Here is a 23,447-nt window from a genome sequence, read left to right on the forward strand (position 1 = left end):
CAGGGCCAGAAATGACATATAGTAGCAAAGGTTTTATTCCAGGCTTACAAATTCCAGGGAAATAACATCAATGGTGAAAGAAGTTACCTCACTTTCATAGATCCAAGCAAGGAGACAACACCAACAGACAGCAAACAGCAAAACCAGCAAGCATAAGCTCCCAGAGCTCTAAAGCTGCTCTCCTTACACCTTGTAGGGCTGGACACAGATTCACTGCCAGTGGCATGCCTCCTGTAGCAGGGATCTGCCTTCTAGGGGCCCAGCTTACAATTTCAATTTTAATAAAATACCTGAGTCTATGTATCCATACAACACTCATATGACCACAGTAGTTCAATTTTGCATATAAGGTCCGCATTGAGGTGACAATCAGGAGGAAGACAAGAATGTGGTAAACTGTTCCTTATGTAGATTCTAAATGTAAAACTGTTCTTTTTCCACCTAATTTATTACAAAAAATTAATAAGTATTCCATAAGACTATATATAATTGAATATCAAATACAATTGTTTATTTCCATATCTAAATTTTATGATTCCATTATTTTAATATTGTTTTGCAAACAACTAACTTTATAAAAATTAAGATAAAAAGAGACAAATATTTATCTATAGGACAATAGTTGTGTGTTTGCATTTTTGACAATAATGTTATTCATTTTTATTCTGCTTTTTCTCAGAATTACAGAAACTGAGACAGAAAAAAAATGTATTTTATGGTATAAGAACTGGTAGAGAGTGTCGGGAGCCATAGAGCAAAAGCCTCTCCATTTTACCTGGGCCTGCTCATAAACTGACTCATTACTCAGAAAGCTGGTCCATTCAGCTTTCTGTTAGGTACTTCTGGAACCAGTCAGCAGACTACTTACAGAATCTTATCTTTTGCAAAAGGCCAGTTTATGGTCAGGATGTGAAGCCTGGTGCAGTCAGGATATTAAGCCAGTGAGGCAAGATTAGATGAACACCTAATTACACCTAATCCCCACGAACACTTAATGCCCTCTAGGTTTCCTGACAACTCCTTGCCCTGGCCATGTCCTCTTCCCCCTACAACCCTTTATAAACCTACATGTAAGAATAAATTCTTGAGGATGTGACAAACATCTAGCATGGTCTCCTTCGTGTGTCTGTGTGCCTTCTTTCATTCAGGTTATTTTTCCCCTCGCTTCTTTGTTCGACTGCCCGCTGGCTGGGGCAAATGGCGCCCAATGTGGGGCCCGAGGTACGAAGAAAGACCTGAACGTGGCTCAAAGTGGACAGCCATCCCAGCCATTAGACTGCCACTCCACCGGAGGGGTGAGTGGAGGTCTGCATAGAGGTCACTACAGGCAATACACCTGTAAAACAGACCTGCACCGCGATGAACGCAGAAAAGACCACCTGTGAAACTGATCTGTTTGAGGTAAGGGACGAATTTTAAGCAATTAAAGTAAAGACTATTGAGTCATTTTTTTCAGGGCACAAGAACTGCGGGACTTCCTTTTTGCACTTCTCTTCCTCCTTTTACTTTCAGTTGGCGCTATCGCGTGGAATTGCAACATAGCGACAGGGCAACTGAAGCCTCTTGGCCAGGGTTACCCTCTGGCATTGGCTGAAGGCTCTAGCTCCCTGTGCAAATCCCAACAGCCCGTTCAGGTGTTGGCAAAAACCTATCCAGCCTCTCTTCCTATCAACAAAACTGAGTACGCAACAGCCAGTAAATGCTCTTAGAGCGGCTGCCAGTTCTTAAAATTGTGGTCAGGCCCATTGCGGAACCCCCCCCATGCCAGTTCTCCGACCAGGAACATTGCCCTCTGGTCTTGCCATTTCTCCTCTTTCCTTTTCTATCATGGGACAGACCGTAAGTAAGCATAAATTGTTGAAAGGCTTAAAACTTCTCTCAAGGCATAAGGAACATGGGTTAAGAAAAAAAAAAAAATAGCAAAGAGTAAAAAGGAGCTAATTGCTGTAGTAAAAGATATTTTAAAAACACAAGAAATTGAGATTGCTTCAAGTTCTTTAAGCAAATTTTTAAATTTTATCAGGAGGATTTGTTCTTTTTATGTGTGTGTATATGTGTTTATGTGTGCTCATTGTGCTTGCTAGTCGTGTCATGTTTGTGACTGTTTGTAACTAAAGAGATGAGGTGGATGCAGGTGACATTCCTTTCTCTTCTAGAGAACCATTTCAAGGAAATCAAAGACCTAAGCATAGGAATTAAAAAGGAAAAGTTAAATGTCTTTTACAGGAATGAATTTGCCAGATATTTGTTCTACATCAAGTTCACCTTACATAGAGGATTATTAAAAACAACAAAACTTCCTCTAAAGAGGTAAGCTATAATTTGTCAGATATTTTAAAAAAGATTGTAATGTCCTGTTACTTAAAAGGAGGAGGTAACTGACCTGACTTCTAAGCCAGCCTGCCTCAAGATAACAGCACAATTTGCCTTAGTTCCTCCTAATAAAATCATTTCCAAGTGTGTTATTGGTATTAATGATATAAAACTGTATTAAGACTGCTTTCTTTTTTAGTAATAGGATTAATAAATTTGGTGTAAGTTTTTAATAGCCTTATAAGAGAGATAATCACTTCTTGGCCTTTTGGCTAAGATCAAGTGTAGTATCTGTTCTTATCAGTTTAATATCTGATATGTCCTCTATCCAAGGACAATATATTAAATGGATTTTTGGAGGTTGGAGTTGAAATAGGAGCTTAATCCGTCCACTCCACGCATCGACCTGGTATTGCAGTACTTCCAGAAACGGTGCACCCCCTCGGGGGAATAGAAAAAAAAGAGAAAAGATAATTAATAGATGGGATGAGATGAATTGATTGAGGGACTGGAAAAGAATTTTTCAATGTTGGGACACAGAATGCTCATTAAAAATGCTTTTTGAGTGGTACTGAGAATGTTAAAGTATGAGGATAAAGATGTGAGTATGTAGGAAAGAATTTTCAGGCTAAACCTAAATGCCATGCCTAAAGTTAGAGCTTCTTTAACTGTTTACAGACTCTTAAGAATACTTTAAAAGTTTTATAAAGGGACATAGTCTTAATCTAAATTCATCTTACATTAGATGCAGGTGATGCCTATGTTAGGTGCGTCACAAAGTCATAAGTACAGATGTAATTGGAGGTTTAACCAGGTTAAACATAGACAAGAGTCTATCACCTTGTGTTTTTGCAAATGGGAAAATTTGCTATGTAAAAGCAAACAACTTCAGAATAGGAAAGAAATGTCAGGATGCTTATCTCTCTGCTCTGTAATTTCATTTTGCTCTTGCTTTCCAACATATGCTATTTAAAGTCATGGAAAGCTGGACTCTGAAAAAAACAAACAAACAGATGGAACCCCCTCTATCTCAAACCCCATGCAAGTTTAAGCCATGTATCCCCCAGACTCTGACTAGAGACAAAAATGGCCAATTGTCTATGACAAGGAAAAAGGAATACAGCATATAACTGTGGTTCTCTTTAGTTCATCTCTTATGAACACCTAAAGTCACATCTGTTAGATAAAGTCTCTCACTAGACAAAATGTTAAATAGATAAACTGAGTCTTATGATAAGGCCTCACTCATTAACAGCTCAGTGATGCTAATTTGTTATGATTTAAGGGTTATAAAACTGGCTTTAAGACTCTCTCTCAGTAAAGTAAATTAGGTTCCTCTGTTTATCAAGGTTTTAACTATTCTAAAGATAACGGCTCACATAGAAATGGTTTATTTCCAAAGGTAAAGTACTCATACCTAAAGATATTGTGACTTTACAGATAGCTTCTGTCTTATTTATGTTAATTTTATTGAATGGTCACAACTAGGTTTAGTCATTTAGGTTTAAGTGATTTAATTTCAGTAATAATAACTTCCATCTTCCTGGGATTTGTTGGTATAGCTTACTTAAACTTTATCAAATTTAAGTCATAGGTAAAACATAAACTTCTTTTATGTTAATAAAAATTTCTGTGGTAGGGCTGGAGAGATGGCTTAGCGGTTAAGCATTTGCCTGTGAAACCTAAGGACCCTGGTTTGAGGCTTGATTTCCCCAGGACCCACGTTAGCCAGATGCACAAGGGGGTGCATGCGTCTGGAGGGCTGGAGGCCCTGGCACGCCCATTCTCTCTTTCTCTCTCTATCTGCCTCTTTCTCTCTGTCTGTCATTCTCAAATAAATAAATAAAAATATTTAAAAAAAAATTCTGTGGTACATAAAATCAATAGCTATCAAGTTTAAGCCAAAATCATTGGTTGTCAAATAATGTTTTTTCTTTCAAAAACATTTATCAAGGGTTATATTAATATTTAGCTAACTATTTTGGCTCAGGAAAGACCAAGTTCTACTCTGTTGTATGTGAAGTAACTGTCTCAATTTTTGCATCTTAAGTTCAGTGCTTATAACAAAATTAACTCTTAAGACATATTCCCTACTTTAGGGTACAGCCTCATGCCCAAACAATGGTTCTCATCATATATACACACATATATATAAAATACAAGCCCCATGGTTCTGTTTCCAATGTTTTCTGGGTAATTTGTACCCACACAGGTATCTGAATTAATCAAAGATGTTTTCACACAGGTGCTACGAATTTATACTGTCTTACTTGTTCTTTTCTGATAATTTCTAGCTTAAATTAGTTAAGTTTATAAATCAATTGGTACTGTTTTCAGGACTGGTAACAGGTTCTGCCTATATTTATAAATGTTAGCTATTTAAAATGTGAGATGTGCCTACTTCCTATGCCTCAGATATATGGCTTATGCTCCCACAGTACAACAAAAATTTTCTAAGATAGGACAAAATGATTTTACAAGCCCTTGTGCCATTCTTTAACTAAGTCTATTTCAGTAATCAAAAATGCTCTATATGTACATATATCCAAGCCTATGTAACTTCCTTTCTGATTGTGTTAATCACCTATGTATAAGCCAAAGCCAACTGGAATCATTAGAGTAAAAAGTGTCAATTTTTTGGCCTGTACTCCCATGTCATGAGGCCACTGAAGATGATGGGACACTTCTACACTGGCCCCCTAGTAAGTCACCTGTCTTCCTGAGCAGGGAGGATATGGAGACCCAAACAAAATTGGTGTACATTCTCAAACAGGAGAGTCACAATTGAGGAACAATCGGCCCTCCTGACTTCCCAAAAAAGGGAAAATTACTTAGCCAGCATGGCCCTGACTCATCCTAACAGGCAAGACACCAGTAAACTATGGGGCTACTCCTGTGTTCCTACACTCTCTTTGGAGAGCCATTAATGACCTCTAAAATTAATCCCTAATTAACTTTTGTCTATCTGCATGGTCTTAAATACTCAGAGAGAAATCTGTAACCAAAGATAAAAAAACAAAAATACCTTAAATGTATAAATGGCCCTTAACTTCTGAAATTAGCTACAACCACGATGTTAGTACAGGAACAACTTGCTGCAGGCAATATTGGACCTACCACCTCTCCTTGGAATACTGCTATCTTTGTATTGCTCCTGGACCTTAGAGAAATTAATAAGGCCATGGTACCTATGGGGGCCCTACAACCAGGCCTCCCCACTCCAGTAGCAATTCCTGCAGGACATTGTAAAACCATTATTGACCTAAAGGATTGCTTTTTTATAATTCCCTTACACTCCTCATCAATATTTTACACTTAATTTACCTGTGGTAAATTTTAGAGGCCCTGAAGATAGTGGAGGCTACAGTTCTGAGCCAAAGGGTCACTTTTATCTCTTATAAAAAGCCTCTTCTCCTGGTCATTTGTGCCACTGAATTTATACCCACTGGGGTGTTTTGGCAAGAGGGGCCCCTCTTCTGGGTCCATTTACCCTCCAAAAGTTAAAAATGGGGGACTTATATCCCATAAAAGGCTCTCCAAAAAATATCCATCATGCCTTGTTTGTCCTAAACTTTTAAACCCTTGATATTCAGGGAAAGTCAGCAGCTGATCGCTTTTGGCACACAAATACAAAAAATACCTTTGCCAAAGCCATGTGGAAAGATCTTTTACCCTTAAAATGGAATGGCCCAGACCCAGTACTCATTTGGGGCCAAGGATCAGTATGCTTATCTGACACCAAAGAAAATGCTGTGAGATGGCTACCAGAGAGACTTGTAAAACAAGCTGATGATCCTCCAGTGACATCTCACATATCCAGGGAAGAAACACTTCCCTGAGAGAATTTCCCTTTTCCCCTAACAGGACAAAGCTGGAAGGACCTCTACTTATCTTAATCCTCTCATTCATAATCAGACCTGTTATTATAATTAAAATCATGTCTTTTATATGTCAACAGATTAAAGCCATTAAGGTGCAGCCTTTACAGGTCCATTATCACAGACTTGAGCTGGTGGATCGAGGTGTTGCCACTGAAGACCTACCACCTGCAGCTGTCACTCTCCCTTTACCTTACATTCTGTACTTATTTACTATACTGCTGTCCTCTACCCCTCTGCTATCACTGCGGTCTACCTGTCTTGGCCAAATAACTACCCCTCCTTTAGGAGCTGCATAGGATTCAGACCTATACATATCAGCCCACAATAAAGTGAGTGTGATATAGGCACCAATGTGGGTGCGAGGCAAAGCACCGCAAGGGAAGGTCCCTTTCTAACCGCTTCTGGATTCCCTGAGAGGTCTACCTGGCTTGCATGGAGGTTGGTACCATAACTGTTATCACTAAGGCCGTAACTATTCTTTGTTGTTGCCATCCTACTTCTTTCTGAAGGACTAAAGATATCTAAAATAAATAAATAAATAAAAAATAAAAATAAAAATAAAAAAGCATTGAGTGTCAGGACAGGGCAGGATGGAATTACAGCAGGAGGATGAAGTTGATCATCCACAGACTGACTTATTGCCCTGAGAGTCAGTCCAGGCATCTGGCCTTCCCCCGCACTCCCCACTGAATAAAAACTTCTATCTTTGCCTCAGAGTGGTCTCCATGGTCCTTGGTCACCCCTGAACATTACATGTAGTGCCCTAACTCAGATAGGAAAGCTTCTGATTGCCCTCTTAGGCAATCAGACCTCCTTTCCCTGACCAGACCACCAAGCTGCCATTTGCCCCTCTGAAGGCCTCAGACCATCTCTCCCTGATACAGTCTCTCACACCCACCATGATTCACCCTCACTGTTCTTCCTTTCTCTGTCCCCTTCTTGGTAAGTGTCCCTCTCTCTCAGGTTGGCCTGTCTCAGGTTTCACCCCTCCTAGTGGAAGCTGTGCCAGCACACCAGGCTACACCCCTCAGCTGCTAGGCTCCAACCCCAGGTCTCCAGAAACACTCACTCTGGACACCTTGGGACTCTGCTCTCTGGTCTACTGTACCCTAAGGGGCACCTTTTGGTTCAGTTGCACCATCTGAGCACATTTCCTTTCCCTCCCTCTGAAGCTCTCATCTTCCACTGCCAGCTGCTTTTGCCATCCAGAACACAGTCGCCCTCCTCACCCACTAACAGGCTAAACAACTGACAGTTGCAACCTGTACGGCCTCTGCCTACGTGGTAGGTGCAGGCCCAGTCCATCGTAATGGGCCAGGGGGTCATATTGGTGTTCTGTGTAAACCCAGATTAAGTCCTGGTTTATTGTTCTTTCACCCTTGTTTGGCTCTTTCCCTGTCTTTTTAAGAACTTAAAGCCTTTATGACCCTTGGACAACATCTTATCTTTCTCTGCAACTCTGCTAGGCCACACCCATAATCTGGACAATGGGTCCAAATGGCCTGAGAATGATACTTTTGATTTCCAAATTCTCACTGAATTAAAATGAACTTCTGCCAAGGTACAGGCAAATGGTCCACAGTTCCCTATTTTCCACTCTGTATGCAAGGCCTTCTCTCTGTTCTACCTGCCATTCTCACCAGGTCCTAGCTAAGGTCTCAGAAATGAGCTCTCACTCTACCTCTCCCCCATACTAGTCCTCACTCTCTGCTTTTGACCCTGACACTGTAGAGGACCTCACCTCAACAGCTCCTCTGGCTCCTCCTGCTCCCTCAGCCTGTCCTGACATCCTAACTAATAATAAGGTTTGATTTTAATCTCTGGAGCTGTAAAAAACAAATAGAAAATTTAAATGGGAATACATAACTTCTGAATGTGTGAAGGGGAAATGGTTGTCTAGAACCTATATGCAAAGTGCACTTGAAATGAATGTGTGTATGTGAATATGTACTTGGCTACTTGGCTCACAGCCCTAAGGTTACAGAATAATTTTTATTCTGAACAGTGCCATTTCATTGTGGGGATGTTTTCCAACAAGCCCACTGTACTAGACAGCATATCCATTTTTTTTCTGTTGAGTGCCTCCCAGAAGAAACACTAAAAGCAATTAAGATCATAGACCCCAAAATGCAAAATTCTCCTACTTTAAAGAGCTGTAAAATGACTGGTTTGAAAAGCTGACTTATAACCCTGAGGGAAGATCAAAACTCTCCCTGGAATTTAAAGGGAAAAAGAAAAAAGGCTCTTTCTTAGCTTCCCTGCCTTGCAAATCCAGGGAACTGCAAGCACAGGGAATCTCAGGATCCTGGCCCCAGCATGATGAAGAATGAATGCCAAGTTGCTTTGGGGAGTTCTTATAAGAAATTTGTAACTATTTTATGTTTACTTTATCTTTCTATGCTTCTCTGGAACTACTAACAGAAAGCAACTTCAAGGTTTAAGTTTAAATTTAAAAGTACTCAATACTAAATTTGTAAAAATATTTTTTTCTAAAATTTCTAATAATGTTTAAGTCTGCTTTCATGTCTTTTTAAATGTGTTTCAGGAAAGTTTTAAGAAACAAAGTTCCAAAATCTATATGTTTATTCTGGGTAAATGCCATAAGTCAAACCTGATCTACTCATTCTTTAAGAAGGTATTTCAAAAGGCCTTTTCAGGGGGAAAAAAAATGGTCATATTAAAAGTGTTATGGTAAGGACAATAAAAGTTTTTGTTAGTAGTTATGAGATGAACGGACTGAGAAAGATCAACTGGAGAGAAAACTTTATATTTGGATGTTAAATGTTTGATAAGAAAGATTACTACATACAGAGTGGTTAAATGGATTGTAAGGTAAAAGTATGTACATGAAGGTATGAGTAAATTTAAACAAGTTAAAGACAAAGTACTTAATCAGATTACAGACTTCTTGAGATATAAAATTACTTAGCCTAGGGTTTACATCAGACTAACAAAGTATGGACCTGGCTGGAAACAGAATGCTAATGGTATTCAGGCTGCATACTTAACTTTTAACTCATTGATTTTAATCTCCTTATATTAATGCTCATAAAAGACTAAATTTAGAGTACCCAACTAAGTTAACTAGGTTTCTTTATTTGTCAACATTTTAACTAAATCTTAAGATTAAAATTGACACATTAATATTTAATTCTCTCCTAAGGTTATTATATCTAAAACACTGCCTCAAAAAAAAAAAAAAAAATCTCACAGGTCAACTATTTACTCTTTTTTTTTTCTTTTCTTTAAGGAAAATAGAGACCACCTTTAAAATATTAAACATTATTTATCTGTCACACACTTAAAAGCTATTTACCTCATGGTGAATAGTGAATAGTAAAAAAAAAAAAAAAAAAAAAAAAAAAAAAAAAAAAAAAATCCAAACAATGTTATGTTGTGATTTAAGATGTAATTCCTCAATTCCTCCAACAATCAGTCTTAATATTTTAATTTTAACTTATGTCATTACTAAACAAGTTTACCAAATTATCACAAGCAGAATTATAAAGTTGCTTTATTCAAATAGTTAAGGATTATGTCAGAAAATTGTGTGTATGTTAAGAGATTAAAAATATTTCATTTTGGCTCAGCAGTTAAAGGTGCTTATTTGCAAAGCCAGATGCACATAGTGAAACACACATTTGAAACTTGTTTTGGAAATAGTTTGCAGTGGCAAGTGGCTCTGGCATGCTCATTCCCTCTCTTTTCCATAAGACTTGTCTTCTTTTTTATCAGATCATGGCAGTTTAATCCAGTTCCTCTATTCTTTGGTTATGTTAAGTATAACAAAAGTAATTTCAAAAACTGACTTATGTACATTGAATGAACATCATATTTAGCTTTTAAGAGTGCTAAATTCTCAAAAAAAAATGTATGTATGTATGTATATATACATACATACACACACACATATATATTTGTATATATAATAAATATATAATATTTATATTTATATATATTCTATAAATATATAATAAACAAATATATAATGATATATAAATGTGTGTGTGTGTGTGTGTGTATATATATATATATATATATATATATATATATATATATATATATCTCCCAATTCTGAAAAGCTTAAAAATTATAAAAATAGTCCGGTTAAGATGGCGGCGTAGGTACCACGCCAAAACAGCCTGGGGGGGGAAAGACCAAAAAAAACTCAGCAAAATACACACTTTTACTAAAAAGTGAGGTGTATAGGAAGTTGAGGCGGCAGCGGAGAAGTGGAAGAGTTATAGAGCATCCAGAGCCTGCACAGGCGGGAACAGCGGCTCCGGGGCGGCTCGGCTACCTGCCGCAACCGCGGAGCGGCAGAAAACCGCCGGACTCTCGGCTCGAGCCGCAGGACAAGCCAGGTGCGGGATTTTCCCCTCACACCACGCTCTCCGCAACTCGGGAAACGTGAGGGGAGAGTGGCAGCGAGCAACGGAGGGAGGAGCAGACCGTGAGGTAAAAGCACACGTGGAGAAATGATACAACCAGAACAGCCGCGGCTCCCTCCCCTCCCCTGCCGCCTGAACCCAGCTCCAGCGAACACAGCAGCGGCCCGGGACCGGCCACGCCAACTTGGGCTGACGGCGGGACCCAAGCAGGAGCAGAATTCGGCAGCAACTTCAGCGGCTCCAGCACCGGTACCAGTGGCCCCAGCAGCAGCGGACCCAGGAGCGGCAGTGGTGACAGATCCCGCAGCAGCGGCTTCGGGGGGAGCAGCGGCGGTGGTCACGGCAACGGCAGCTTCAGCAGCGGTGGGGGCTCCGGGGGGGGGCACCTACAACAGCTGCAGTGGCGGCAGCAGCGGCTCAGTTTGCCCCGTAGGAAAAGCAAGTGCCCAGCTCCAGAAATCAGAACAGCAGCCCGACGACCCAGGCAGCAACTTGACTGAGACCACAATCACCCAAGGTAACTGGGATTGCACCAGGGAAGGGTCTCACTTGGTCACAAGCTGACTTGGATACCTCAACAGACCAGAAATCTAAACCTCTTTGTTGATAGAGGATCTGGTCATTATAATAACTACTCTTGCATACATACTCGGGGCTGTTTTTGATGGAATGGGTACAGTGTTTAGCTAAATTTTAGAATCTACCAGTATATTATTCCACTCAGCCTGCTTGAATACTCCTATAGCAGGGAAACTCAACCCCTAAGAACATCTTTGTAGATACTCTGAGAGTCTTAAGAGCCACACCTAATACCTTAAGGTCCTACCCTGAAAATATATTACATCAAATCAATTGATACAGCTAAGAATACACAGCTAGCTAGAAAATCCAAGCATTAACTTAATCCAAGATGCAAAAATATATACATTATAACACAAGAAACACTAAAAAGCAAGACGATATAAATCCACCTAAAAGTATTAATGCATCAGAAATGTCCTCCAGTGAGAAAGAGTTAGAGGAAATGCCTGAGAAAGAGTTCAAAAGAATAATTATAAATATGTTCAAAGAGGTCAAAGAACACATGAAAACAATCAAAGAAGAAATCAAAGAGGAAATCAAAGAGGAAATCAAAGGAATCAAAGAAGAGGCAGGACACCAATTTAATGAAATAAAGAAGGCAATACAAGACATAAATAGAGAAATAGAAATAATAAAGAAAAACCAGTCAGAATTACTAGCAATGAAGAACACAGTTAATGAAATAAAAAACTCTGTAGAAAATCTCACCAGTAGGATGGATGAGGGAGAGGACAGAATATCTAAGCTAGAAGATCAGGTGGCAGACCTAATGCAGTCCAACAAAGAGAAAGACACACTTATAGAAAAGTATGAGTGGGAATTTCAAGATATTCGGGACACTATGAAAAGATCCAATATAAGAATTCAGGGCATAGTAGAAGGAGAAGAATTCCACTCCAGAGGCATAGTAGGCATCTTCAACAAAATCATAGAGGAAAATTTTCCCCAAATTGGGAAAGAGGTGCCAATACAGATACAGGAAGCCTTTAGAACCCCAGCCAGACAAAACCCAGAAAGAAACTCTCCTCGCCACATTATACTCAAACTTCCAAACACACAAACCAAAGAAAAAATATTGAAAGCAGTTAGAGAGAAAAATCAAGTTACCTACAAAAGCAAGCCCATCAGGATTACAGCAGATTATTCAACACAAACTTTTAAAGCCAGAAGGGCCTGGAGTGATATATTCCAAGTTCTGAAAGATAACAACTGTCAACCAAGGTTACTTTATCCTGCAAAGTTATCCATCCAAATAGATGGAGAAATAAAGACATTCCATGACAAAAGCAGGTTAAAGGAATATCTGAAGACAAAACCAGCTCTACAGAAAATACTTGATAGAATCCTCCATGCTGAACAAAAGGAAAAGCACACATATAAGGAACCTAGAAAAAACCAGCCATACTCAAATACCAGTTAACAGAAGAGAGCACAGGTAGAACAAGTAACACACACACACACACACACAAATGGCAAACATAAATACACACCTTTCAATAATATCTCTTAATATCAACGGTCTCAATGCCCCAACGAAAAGACATAGATTTGCAGACTGGGTTAAAAAGCAGGATCCTACAATTTGTTGTCTTCAAGAAACTCACCTTTCTACAAAGGATAGACATTATCTTAGGGTGAAAGGTTGGAAGACGGTGTTTCAAGCAAATGGGCCTAGAAAACAAGCAGGGGTTGCCATCCTAATATCAGACAGGGTGGACTTTAGTCCGAAGTTAGTCAAAAAAGATAAGGAAGGTCACTTTATATTGATTAAGGGCACACTCCAACAGGAGGACATTACAATCCTAAACATATATGCACCTAACATGGGGGCTCCCAAATTCGTCAAACAAACACTATTAGAACTAAGGTCACAGATAACACCAAACACGGTGGTGGTGGGTGACTTTAACACCCCACTCTCATCAATTGACAGGTCATCCAGGGAAAGAATAAACAGAGAGGCATCTGGACTAAATGAGGTCATAGAAGATATGGACCTAACAGATATATACAGGACATTTCATCCAAAGGCTGCAGAATATACATTCTTTTCAGCAGCACATGGAACATTCTCTAAAATAGACCATATATTAGGACACAAAGCAAATCTTAACAAATTCAGGAAAATTGAAATAATTCCTTGCATTCTATCTGACCACAATGGAATTAAACTACAAATCAGTAGCAAGAAAGGCTATAGAGCATACACAAAATCATGGAAGCTAAACAATACACTACTAAATGATGAGTGGGTCAATGAAGAAATCAAAAAGGAAATCAAAAAATTTATAGAGTCAAATGATAATGAGAACACAACATACCAAAATCTCTGGGACACAATGAAGGCAGTTCTAAGAGGTAAATTTATAGCCTTAAGTGCCTATATTAAGAAATTAGAAAGGTCGCAAGTAAACGACCTAATGCTTCGCCTTAAAGCCTTGGAAAAAGAAGAACAAGGCAAACCAAAAAGTAGTAGATGGGAAGAAATAATAAAGATTAGGGCAGAAATTAATGAAATAGAAACAAAAAGAACAATCCAAAGAATTAATGAAACAAAGAGTTGGTTCTTTGAAAGGATAAACAAGATTGATAAACCCTTAGCAAATCTGACCAAAAGAAAGAGAGAAGAGACACAAATTAATAAAATCAGAGATGAACAAGGTAACATCACAACAGATTCCAGAGAAATTCAAAAAATTATAGGGACATACTATAAAAGCATATACTCCACAAAGTATGAAAATCTGAAAGAAATGGATGATTTCCTTGATCTATATGACCTACCTAAATTAAATCAAAATGAGATTAATCACTTAAATAGACCTATAACAAACATGGAGATCCGAGCAGTTATCAATAATCTCCCAACTAAAAAAAGCCCAGGCCCGGATGGATTCACTGCTGAATTTTACCAGACTTTTAAGGAAGAGCTAACACCATTGCTTCTTAAGCTTTTCCAGGAAATAGAAAAAGAAGGAATCCTACCAAACTCCTTCTATGAGGCCAGCATCACCCTGATACCAAAACCAGGCAAAGATAGAACAAAAAAAGAAAATTACAGACCAATCTCCCTCATGAACATAGATGCAAAAATTCTCAACAAAATATTGGCAAACAGAATACAAGAGTATATCAAAAAGATCATTCACCCTGACCAAGTAGGCTTTATCCCAGAGATGCAGGGATGGTTCAACATACGCAAATCTATAAATGTAATACATTACATAAATGGGTTGAAGGACAAAAATCACATGATCATCTCATTAGATGCAGAGAAAGCATTTGACAAAATCCAACATCCCTTCATGATAAAAGTCCTACAGAGACTGGGAATAGAAGGAACATATCTCAATATAATAAAGGCTATTTATGACAAGCCTACAGCCAACATATTACTAAATGGGGAAAAACTGGAAGCTTTTCCACTAAAATCAGGAACAAGACAAGGGTGTCCACTGTCTCCACTTCTATTTAATATAGTTTTGGAAGTCTTAGCCATAGCAATAAGGCAAGAGACACACATAAAAGGGATACAAATTGGAAAGGAAGAAATCAAGTTATCATTATTTGCAGATGACATGATTCTATACATAAAGGACCCTAAAGACTCTACTAGCAAGCTGTTAGAGCTAATCAAAACCTACAGCAATGTAGCAGGATACAAAATAAATACACAGAAATCAGTAGCCTTCATATATGCTAACAACAAACACACAGAGGATGAAATCAGAGAATCACTCCCATTCACAATTGCATCAAAAAAAATAAAATACCTTGGAATAAACCTAACTAAGGAAGTAAAGAATCTATACAATGAGAACTTTAAGACACTCAAGCGAGAAATTGCAGAAGACACTAGAAAGTGGAGAAACATCCCTTGTTCCTGGCTTGGAAGAATCAATATCGTGAAAATGGCAATCTTACCTAAAGCAATCTACACATTTAATGCAATCCCTATCAAAATTCCAAAGGCTTTCTTCATGGAAATAGAAAAAACAATCCAAAAATTCATTTGGAATCATAAAAAACCTCGAATATCTAAAATAATACTGAGCAACAAAAAAGAGGCTGGTGGTATCACCATACCTGATTTTAACCTATACTACAGAGCCATAGTAACAAAAACAGCATGGTACTGGCACAAAAACAGACATGTAGATCAGTGGAACAGAATAGAGGACCCAGATGTAAGCCCAAGTAGCTATAGCCACCTGTTATTCGATAAAAATGCCAAAAATACTCATTGGAGAAGAGACAGCCTCTTCAGCAAATGGTGTTTTGAAAACTGGATAAATATCTGCAGAAGGATGAAAATAGATTCTTCTCTCTCGCCATGCACAGGAATTAAGTCCAAATGGATTAAAGACCTTAACATCAGACCGGAAACTTTGAAACTGCTAGAGGAAAATTAGGGGAAACCCTCCAACATATTGGTCTTGGCAAAGACTTTCTGAATACAACCCCAATTGCTCAGGCAATAAAACCACACATTAACCACTGGGACCTAATGAAATTACAAAGATTTTGCACCACAAAGGACACAGTGAAAAAAGCAAAGAGGCAACCTACAGAATGGGAAAAAATCTTCGCCAGCTATATATCTGATAGAGGATTAATATCTAGGATATACAAAGAACTCAAAAAGTTAACTAATAAGGAATCAAACAGGCCAATCAAAAAATGGACTAAGGAGCTAAATAGAGAGTTCTCAAAGGAAGAAATACGAATGGCATATAAGCACCTAAAAAAATGTTCTACGTCACTAGTCATCAGGGAAATGCAGATTAAAACTACATTAAGATTCCATCTCACTCCTGTCAGATTGGCCACCATCATGAAAACAAATGATCATAAATGTTGGCGGGGATGTGGAAAAAAAGGAACCCTTCTGCACTGCTGGTGGGAATGCAATCTGGTCCAGCCATTGTGGAAAACAGTGTGGAGGTTCCTAAAGCAGCTAGAGATTGATCTACCATATGACCCAGCTATAGCACTCCTAGGCATATATCCAAAGAACTCATCTCATTTCCTTAGAAGTACATGCTCAACCATGTTTATTGCTGCTCAATTTATAATAGCTGGGAAATGGAACCAGCCTAGATGTCCCTCAACAGATGAGTGGATAATGAAGATGTGGTACATTTATACAATGGAGTTCTACTCAGCGGTAAAGAAAAATGAAGTTATGAAATTTGCAGAAAAATGGATGGACCTGGAAAGTATTATACTAAGTCAGGTAACCCAGGCCCAGAAAGCCAAGTGCCACATGTTCTCCCTCATATGGGGATCCTAGCTACAGATGACTGGGCTTCTGTGTGAGAATGAAAATACTTAGTAGCAGAGGCCAGTAAGTTGAAAAGGAGACATAAAGGGTGGAGAAAGGAAGGGAGGAGGATACTTAATAGGTTGATATTGTATATATGTAATTACAATGATTGTAATGGGGAGGTAATATGATTGAGAATGGAATTTCAAACGGGAAAGTGTGGGGGTGGGGAGGGAGGGAATTACCATGGGATATATTTTATAATCATGGAAAATGTTAATAAAAATTTAAAAAAAAAATTATAAAATATTCCACATCTTCATATTTAAGCCAAACATGTTAATAATATATAATAATAATAATATGGATTTCTGGTTTATTTTAAATTCTGTCAGCAGATCTTTTGTTCATAGTTTACTCTCTGTAGCCTCATGTGCCTTAAATATGTAAACTCTACTTTTTATTAATATCAGATGTTTCCAGATGTCAGAATATTAGAACATTGTAATTTGATTTATGCAAAGTCATGATGTTTAGCTATCAATAAGCATGAATCATCATGCCTGGCTAAAACTCTGTATTTTTAAGATGGTTCTTGTCTTGTTCATGCTGGTATTGCTAGATGATTATTAAAGAGTCAATGGCCTTCCCTGAAAACCAAAAGGGAACTAAAGACTTAATGGCTATCCCCAAGGCTCAGGACAATAAAAGAAAAAACAGAGGCATTCAGCCCCTTTGAGTTTGACACCTTTCCTGATTGATGTACTCCCCATTAGCCTAGATAGCCTTATTAGTAGCCTCCCTTAGACATTCCTGACTTTAGACACAAACAGCTATTATTTTTTCTTACCAACTGCACCTGATACAGCCTGACTTTTCCTTAGGATTCTCCTTAGAAACTCGCAGGCTAGCCTGGCTCAGTGCTTCAGTTCTTCTTGCAGGAAAGCTGAGATCCCTTACTATTTTCTTTCAATAAAACAGTCTTGTCTGTGGAGATCAAGCCCAATGTTCTCTATTGATTTTCTCTTACACTTTCCTCACAATTATCACTGAAGTTATAATCTAAATCTTAAAAAAAAGTGACTTATTGCAATATTTATTTAGTTAAGCCTTAAAATTGTTCAATAGTAAAAATTGCATTGTCTGTCATATTGTCTCTAATATATGTTAGAATCAGGCTTGATTCAACAATGACCAAGTTTTATTTTATTCTTGAGCTATATATAATCAGTCTCAGTCAAAGTTTCATTTAATTGTCTTGTTTCTGATATCTTAATTTCTTTGCTTATAGAGATATTGATATATATTTCCTACCCTAGAAAAATAAGCTTAAATTGCTGTTCTACATCCAGTTTGGTACTTGCATTAATATACAGACTAACCAAATTTGTTTTCAAACACAGACACTAAGTTTTTATACTGTCTTTTCTTTTTCCTGGCATACAATTTCTATCTTAAATCAATTGCCTTAAAGTTATTGATAAAATAATTGACAAGACATTGTTTTCAGGGCTACTAAAATGTTCTGCCTATATACTTATAACTGGCATATACTTAAAAACTAGAATGTGTGTGCTTTCTATGTCCCAAATATAGCTTACACTGTCACCTGACAACTAAACTTAAATATTAATCATCATTATTTTAAACTATTTTGTCATTCTCTAATCAGATCTGCTTTGCTAACCAGATATGCTGTACACCCTTTTAAACTAGTCTGTTCTGCTAATCAGATATGTACAATCTCTCTGAGTGAGTAATATTCATATGGTGAAGCCAAAATCAATGGAAACATTAGAGTTAAAAGAATAACCAATATTTTGGTCCTTGCTCCCAGGTCAAAAGGCCACAGGAGACGATGGGACGCTTAAACTTCTAGCCTCTGATAAGTTACCTGTCTTCTTGGTCAGACAGGATGTGGAGACCAAAAAATGAATTCCAAGTCACCATATCTGCAATAGGAAAGTCACATTGGAGGAAAATAAGTCATCCAGACTTCCCAAAAGAGGGATGCCCCCTGTTCAGTATGGCTTTGACTTATCCTAGCACATGACAACATTGAGAATCCTAGAACTCCTCACAGGTCCTTGAACAGGACAGCCTACAAAGCCATTATTGACCTCCAAGTTATACGGTTAATTCTGAAAGCCTATGTGGTCTTAGTCACCCAACTATAATATAAACAATGAGTCAGACTAACAGGCTCCCCTGACTGATGCTGATTTACAATATTAAACTCTAACATTATGCCTTCTGCCTCTGCCTGTCTCCCTGATTAACTTCACCTACCATGACCCCAGCTCCTCCCACCTGCCTTACCCAAAATCAAATTCCTTGGAGCCCCCCTCTCCTTCCTTAGCCCTTACCATATTTCATCCAGGGATAAATACACACAAACTTAACCTCTCTTGTGTTCCTACTCTTCCCCTGAGCCAAAATGCCCCTCTGCCTCCTCTCGCTTGCCCCAATATCTCTATCTGTCACCTCTGAATACTCATCTTCCCTTTACATCTGGCATCTGGACAAAAGTAACAAGATCCTTTATTCTCCCTTCTGTCTCCTCATGGGTGCACAGAGCCCATCTTCTTCACCTTCTCTATAACAGGTGTCTGTCAGTGACTGCCCTGATTATGAGAGGAGCCTCTACTTCATTCAGGACTAAACCATAACAACATGCTACACTGGTGCTGTCAATCTCACCACTCTGCCACCTCTAGCCACCAGGGCCTCCTCATCAACTGCCCTGAAGAGAGACCCATTGACTGCCAATTCATTACCCTTATGATCAGCTTGAACCTTAGTTTCTTATCATTAACAAAAGGCTGGAATGTTAGGTCAGGACAAAATGGAGTTACAGCAGGAGGGCAAAGTGAATCATCCACATTCCTCAAGAAATTTTCCAGCCATTATCCTCCCCTGCCTAACAAGTCTCCAGGTCTAGATTTACTGTCCCCCTATCTCTCACTGAGTCACTTCTGGTCTCACTCTATGGTTAATGTAAAGAACAGAGATTTACTGACCCCCAAAATAAATTCCTTTTCTTTCTCACCTTCCTCCAATTGAAAAACATTTAAAGTCTACTATCTGCAATCCTAAACTGATCGTTCCACTCTTGATATTCAGTCTTGGCAGCTCATGCCCCCCCCCCCCCCCGCGCCGAATAAAAACTTCCATCATTGCCTCAGAGTGGTCTCAGTGGTCCTTGGTCACTCCTAAACCTTACAATGAACGGTAGTTGATGTCTTATATTGACATGGGCAAGTTCTACAATAACACTAGGAAATAGGGAAGAGATCTTATACTACATATTTTTCTCTCCATCTTTATTTGTTGTCATTGTAGATGTGGCACTGTGATTCAGCCAGGTAATAAGAGAAAAATATTGACTTTCAAGATATGACTAAACTCTAGTAGTTGCAATCTAGCAGTGACATCTTTCACATTCAGGAGCTACTATCTGACACTATTTAATTCAGAAGCAGTTGCAAGCAGCACTTTGTTATTTGCTTTACACCCATAGGTAATGAGCCCAAGACGTGCAGTGAGAAAAAGAGATGTCCAGATGGCTTCAAATTTTCCATTTTGTTTCCAAGCAGCAGTTCACTTTTAACAATAAAGAAGGCCTGAATCTTTGGTACTTTTACCAATTTCACCAAAACAACTGGCTAATGAAAAAGTAGAAAACATTTAATGCTTCACTCATTTTCATTCAGTTCTTTTTGCACAATTGTTTCTCAGCAGCTGCTGAAGCAGATTTTGAGGCCATGCAAGCCTTGTTTACAAGTGTGATCCTGCTTTTCTTTCCTAATGTCTTCCCTTCGAGAGACATTCACATTAGAATTTCTAGAGCTAGAGCTGCACATTTCCAGTGGTGGCCATATTTAACAGATTGATTTTTTAAATTACTGTTCACTTATAAAATTTTTAACACATCAGCATGCTCATCACTAATTTTGCTTTTCCCCTCTTTTAAAAAAGTATCAATACAGAGGTGAGACAGCTCTACATTTAGTTAATAGCATGCATGCTGTTATCATTGTTATCTTTACCCTTTATATCTTCTAATTATTTTATTCCTATTCACCTGATATTTTTATCGTGTATGTATTTCTAAACAGTGTAGCTTTTATTTGTAAATGTGTTTTTCACTTATAGAACACATATTTTGTGCTTGTTTATTCTCATTCCATATTTTGCAAGTATATGTGCATGCTTATCTACGTATACACTTTTTGGCACAAAAGTGTATGTTTTTGCAAAAGACTGTATGTGCACAAGTATGTGGCAACAGAGACCACACATGAGCCAAAATAATAGTCCCTGAATAGACGCTATGGTGCCATGGTATGGATGAACCATAGATATCAGTGGAGACACTAGAACTTTGTGGCTCTTAACAATCTTTCCAATCCCTCTTCCACAAAATTTCCTGAGCCTTGGTAGTTATGATTTAAGTCTTCTTTAGTGTTGAGCTCTCAGCTACTTCGGGATTTCTGCTTTGGTACATTTTTTGAATAGACTCGGTAGCTATAGCCATCACCTTGGCCCAGGTTGTCAGGTTTGCTATGGAGGCAGCACTCTTGCTCATGTAACCAATTCCTCTGTGGTTTCACCTAGGCCTTAGCTTATTGTGAGGTATGGTTCATCTCATAATGGGATGGAACCCAGAGATTTATGCATATTAATTCAGCATTAACATAGAGCCACACTTCAGCCCAAAAGATATATATATATACATACAATTAACCTTCTCACAGCATATACATGTATGAGAACATATAGTACTTAAAATATATTTGGTGGGACTGGAGAGATTGCCAAGTGTTTAAGGTGCTTGCCTGCAAAGCCCAATATCCTGGGTTTGATTCCCCAGTATTCATGTAAGCCAGATGCACAAGGTGGTGCATACTTCTAGAGTTTGTTTGCAGTGGCTGGAAGCCCTGGCATGATGAGCCTCTCTATATATCTGCCTCTTCCTCTCTTTCCCAAATAAATAAGTAAAATATTTAAAAAATATATAGTGTTCTGACTGCAGTAGAAAATAATACATAATGCTGTTTCAGTCCAACTTCAGACCTGATTATAGGGGTTGTGTTTGACTTGTCTTTCTTGGTCATTGTGGTGGTTTGAATAGATGTCCCCTATGGTAGTTTGAATAAATGTCCCCCAATAGATTTAGTAGTTTTATTAAAGCTTCTTAGATTTTCAGTTACCTGGCTACCGGAGATGTCACTGGGTGGATGTTAGGGTCTAGCCCTGAGGTGTGGTGGTTTATTTGGAATTCCAGTCTAAAGATATGCAAAGTTCCTGAGTTCCAAAGTATCAGAGGAAGGGAGTTTGAGTGGGAAATTATTTGAGAACCTAAATAAAATTCAATAATAGCAATTTCATATTTTTGTTTTTATTTTTAAATTAAACTATTTTAATTAACATACAAGGACATAATATATGTGCATATTTATTCTATGATATGTTACATTTAAAAATATGCATGCATATATTTGTATTAGATTTTTATGAAAATGTCACAAAACCTTACTTACATCTTTCTGTAATATACCATTCATTTGTGTTAGAGCCAAAATAGTTATAATAGCACACTACAATTTCTTCTCCCTGCTCACCCACCAATTAGATTAGCCATTCTCCATCCCTCCATCCCACTATTCCTTACTATTTCTGATAAAGGCCAATCCACTCTCATTCTCTGAGATCAAATATTTTACATCCTAATATGAATGAGGACATTCAGCCAAGTAACAGGGTTTTATTGTTTCTGTTGCTCAACATGCTCTATTGCATGCATGTATCTCACCCGAGAGTCTATAAACTAATGAATGCAGAAAATATGCTTTTATTTTTACTTCCTGGAAAAATACAGAATATAGCTTTATTTGAACTAATCTGACATAATTATAATGAACACTACTATAAGGATATCTATTCATTTGTTCATTTAAAAATATTTCATGAGGGGCTGTAGGGATGGCTTAGCAGTTTAGGCATTTGGCTGCAAAGCCAAAGGACCCTGGTTCAATTCCCCAGGAGCCACATTAGCCAGATGCACAAGGGGCACACGTGTCTGGAGTTTGTTTGCAGTGGCTGGAGGCCCTGGCATACCCATTCTCTCCCTCTCTCTCTCTCTCTCTCTCTCTCTCTCTCTTTCTCTCTCTCTCTCTCCGTTTTTCTCTGTCAAATAAATAAATAAACATACAATATTTAAAAATATATATATTTCATGAGGGCTGGGAAAATGGCTTAGTAGTTACAGCACTTGCCTGCAAAGCCAAAGAACCCAGGCTTGATTCTCCAGGTCCCACATAAGCCAGATGCACAAGGAGTTCGTTTTCAGTGGCTGTAGGCCCTGGCATGCCCAGTCTTTCTCTCCATCTCTCTTTCTCTCTTCCTCTCCCTCTCTTTGTCTCTAGTAAATAAATAAAAGTAAATATTTCTTGAACTTTACTAGTGAGGTACAATAGGTAGGGCTCCAGACATATTGGGATGCTTTGATATCTCCTTGTCCTTTGGTTGCATTTTTTCCAGTGAGCAGGATAAGAACTTATTTTCATTTATCCTACAAAAGATCAAATTTCTTACTGACTATTTGTATATAACAGTTTATCCAAGACAAAATATCTTCAATGGAAAATAGCTGCCTTGTGAATTCTTTAATTAAAAAAGAAAAGTTGAATACTGAAATTTATGTCCCATTCCTTGAGTCTTAGTTCTTAGAAGGCTGAGGTATTAGGATGACTGTGAGTTACTTGCAAGTCTGGGCCTACTAAATTCCCAGTCAGCATGGGCTAGAATGAGACTCTGCCCTGAAAACAATGAAAAACAAAAAAAAAAAAAAAAAAAAAAAGGATGAGGGCTGCAGTTAAGGTGCTTGCCTGTGAAGCCTAAAGAACAAGGTTTGATTCCCCAGTACCCACATAAGCCAGATGTACAAAGTGGTGCATGTGTCTGGAGTTGGTTTGCAGTGGCTGAAGGCCCTGGATAATAGACAGAATTTAT

The 23,447-nt window shown here is 38.3% G+C and overlaps 1 protein-coding gene and 1 non-coding gene across 2 annotated transcripts in view; one reads left to right on the forward strand and one right to left on the reverse strand.

The window, feature by feature from the left end:
* The window catches only part of Sgcz (sarcoglycan zeta), a 1,272,783-nt gene that overhangs the window by 297,417 nt on the left and 951,919 nt on the right, over nucleotides 1-23,447 (reverse strand). The gene's annotated exons all lie outside the window — the stretch shown is intronic.
* LOC123458005 lies at nucleotides 2,566-2,756 on the forward strand. Its single transcript, XR_006635340.1, has one exon. It is a non-coding gene; the product is annotated as a U2 spliceosomal RNA (small nuclear RNA).

The sequence above is a fragment of the Jaculus jaculus genome, chromosome 1 (assembly GCF_020740685.1).
Source record: "Jaculus jaculus isolate mJacJac1 chromosome 1, mJacJac1.mat.Y.cur, whole genome shotgun sequence".
In the NCBI taxonomy this organism is placed as follows: Eukaryota; Metazoa; Chordata; class Mammalia; order Rodentia; family Dipodidae; genus Jaculus; species Jaculus jaculus.